The following is a 3,865-nucleotide window of genomic DNA, read 5'->3' as shown; positions in this document are numbered from 1 at the left end:
GTTCAGTAAAACTGCACATTCAGGCAAGGCATTATTCCCAGAAGTCAATGTGGTAACCATTCTGGTTCCAAATGGCTACCAGGCTAATCAAGCTGACTCTTTGCCATGTGGTACAGTTACCCTCTACTACTGTAGAGTAAAACACATTAGTCGCTTTTTACATTGCTATTGAAAAATGTATCCATAGGCTATACTGTGACCACATAAAGACACGTGGCAGAAACGTTTATTTAAAGGTCAATCAGCCCCTTTCCTATGAAATGCCATTGAACAGAAATTAGTGAATGAATCAAGACACTAGATACCACAGACCCTCTCAATGTCTGCACCCCCGATGTCTGCACAGGCACCCCCAATCTGACCTTGGCCCCACTTTAGGGAATAGCGCCATGTCCCTTCAGCTGTGGAGAATTAGACATCAGAAAGAGCGAGAGAAAGGAGAGAGAGAGAGAGTGCTAATCCTCCATCATTTGCTCCTTATGTTCATAGGGGTCGATGTTCTTGTGTGGCGTGGGGAGCATATGCCTGGCATTACAGTCTGGCTGGGTGGTGTCCAGAGCATGTGTGTGTGTGTGTGGTAGTGGGTGATCTTTACTGGTAAGATATATGGGACATGGTGCCTTTGTGTCTATGGCATCAGCTCAAGTAAGCTGCTAGCTTTAACAGAGAAGCCCCATAAAAGACACTGATATTACAATGGATACATTACATGAAACCCCCTGGATGCTACAAATAGTGCCAAATAGGTTAGCGCCATGGACATATACTGTATACTCACGTTTATATACATCACTGGTTAGCAAGTACATTGATACATCAAGTTCTTATCAAGACAGTACTAACGATGACAAAGTGGAATCTGAAACTATATATTATTCTATGTATATGATTTTAGACATCTGCTACATTTACTTTCAGGGTGGCAGGTAGCCTAGTGGTTAGAGCATTGGGCCAGTAACCGAAAGGTTGCTGGGTCAAATCCCCAAGGTAAAAATCTGTCGTTCTTCCCCTAAACAAGGCAGTTAATCCACTGTTCCCCAGTAGGCTGTCATTGTAAATAAGAATTTGGTCTTAACTGACTTGCCTAGTTAAATAAATACTTACTAATTTGAAAGCATAGCCCCCTCTGCTGTTGATTGAAGGTACTTCATGTAAATCAAATCACATTTTATTGGTCACATATTTAGCAGACGTTATTGCGGTGGTAGCGAAATGCAGTGCAGTAGTATCTAACAATTCACAACAGTACACACAAATCTCAAATTAAAAGAATGGAATTGAGAAATATATAAATATTAGGACAAGCAATGTCGGAGTGGCATTGACTAGAATACAGTAGAATACAGTATATACATATGAAATTAGTAAAACATTATGTAAACATTATTAAAGTGACCAGTGTTCCATTATTAAAGTGATCAGTGATTCCATGTCTACAGGGTAGCAGCCTCTAAGGTGCAGGGTTGAGTAACCGGGTGGTAGCCGGCTAGGGACAGTGATTAAGTTCAGAAAAGAGTACTGGGAGGAGGCCGGCTAGTGATTCATATTTAACAGTCTGATGGCCTTGAGATAGAAGCTGTTTTTCAGTCTCTCGGTCCCAGCTTTAATGCACCTGTACTGACCTCGCCTTCTGGATGATAGCGGGGTGAACAGGCCGTGGCTCAGGTGGTTGATGTCCTTGATGATCTTTTTGGCCTTCCTGTGACATCGGGTGCTGTAGGTGTCCTGGAGGGCAGGCAGTGTGTCCCCGGTGATGTGTTGTGCAGACCACAACACCATCTGGAGAGCCCTGCGGTTGCGGGCGGTGCAGTTGCTGTACCAGGCGGTGATACAGCCCGACAGGATGCTCTCAATTGTACACCTGTAGAAGTTTGTGAGGGTTTTAGGAGCCAAGCCAAATTTCTTCAGCCTCCTGTGGTTGAAGAGGCGCTGTTGCACCTTCTTCACCCCACTGTCTGTGTGGGTGGACCATTTCAGATTGTCCATGATGTGTACGCCGAGGAACTTGACGCTTTTCACCTTCTCCATTGACTTCAGTTGGATTCCATCAGGTAAATTTGCAACTAATATCCTCCGGAGATGATTTGCATTATTTTGTTTGCATTATTTTGTTGTAGTAATTAGTGTTGTCCTACACAATGTGTATACTTCTTTGTTCACTGTTCACTTCACTGCGGTCCCGTCGATGTGGATGGGGGCGTGCTCCCTCTGCTGTCTCCTTAAGTCCACGATCAGCTCCTTCGTTTTGTTGATGTTGAGGTTATTTTCCAGGCACCACCCCGCCCGCGCCCTCACCTCCTCCCTGTAGGCTGTCTTGTCGTTGTTGGTAATCAGGCTTGTTGTGTCGTCTGCAAACTCGATGATTGAGTTGGAGGCGTGCGTGGACACGCAGTCATGGGTGAACAGGGAGAGCAGGAGGGGGCTGAGCATGCACCCTTGTGGGGCACCTGTGTTGAGAGTCTGCGTAGTGGAGGTGCTGTTTCCTACCTTCACCACCCCGGGACGGCCCATCAGGAAGTCCAGGACCCAATTGCAGAGGGCGGGGTTCAGACCCAGGGCCCTAAGCTTAATGATGGTACTATGGAGGGTACTATGTAAAATTACATGCTTCTTGTCATATCCTGTTCTAACCAAAAGACTGCCACAATAGCTGTAACTGAAGGGGGTCAATTAAGATTTAGTAAACTACATCAAACATAAAATACGAGACATAAATGACTAAACAAACTCACCTCATAGGGCTGATTCATGGTGGGTTTTTATTCAAATGTTTTTATAAAGGAAAGCACAAGGATAAGATTGGTAGAACAATCTGGTGAAACAATGGCTGTAACATACATAAGGAAACAAAAATACAAAATTATTTTATTTTTCTAATTGATGATACCCAGCAGCGTCATCACCCGGACATGTAAAACAAAAAAAATCTATCTTTCTGCATAAATTACTACTATTTCATTTGACTTATTGTCATCAGCCAGTCTATATCACACAAGTGTTGGTTGAATTTGCTGTACAACTAGCCTATTGATCCAGACACAGAATTGCACTTGGTTCAGACATCGCTAGCTATGCAAGACTACAAATAGTATTGTTGCAATTTAAACTTCCATCTTTCAGACTTCTACAACCCCCTCACCACAATTAACTGCCAACACAAAGTCCCATACAGAGAAGGTGTGTGTGTGTGTTTCAAGGGAAGAATAGATCAAGTCTAGCCGCCTACACTACCACGTGGTGGGTTTGCATTCCTCTTTTATAAAAAAAACCCCCACCTCATTCCCCAGCCTATTGGAACCTCTGTTCGACAAGCAGCACTTTGTTTTTCTTTTAACTTTGGAGACTCCAAAACTAAGGCGGAGCTAAAACCAGATTCCACTTGTAACAATGTTCATATCGGGAAAAAAAGAAAAAAAAAGATTCAGCATGATACTACACTAAACAAAACAGAATGTTTCTTTACTTGGGGACAGAGTAGTAGGAGGAAGAATTGTAAAAATTGCTATTGGCCAGCTCCTGAGCTTGGCTTAGGATGCATTCCAAATCTGACCTCATTTCCTTTATAGTGCAATGCTTTTGACCCATAGAGATACATAGACGACTCTAGTGCCCAAAAGCCTATTTTAGCATTGGCAGCACCATTGAGGACTTTCACCATTTTGAAGTAGTCAACTAGGTGGGTCTTCCAATGGGTTAAAGGGATACTTTGGGATTTTGGCAATGAGGCCCTTTATCTACTTCTCCAGAGTCAAATGAATTTGTGGATACCATTTTTATGTCTCTGTGTCCATTATCAATGAAGTTAGAGGTAGTTTCGCAAGCCAATGCTAACTAGTGTTAGCGCAATGACTGGAAGTCTATGGGT

Source organism: Salvelinus namaycush, chromosome 40 (assembly GCF_016432855.1).
Source record: "Salvelinus namaycush isolate Seneca chromosome 40, SaNama_1.0, whole genome shotgun sequence".
NCBI lineage: Eukaryota > Metazoa > Chordata > Actinopteri > Salmoniformes > Salmonidae > Salvelinus > Salvelinus namaycush.
This window is presented reverse-complemented; position numbering follows the sequence as displayed.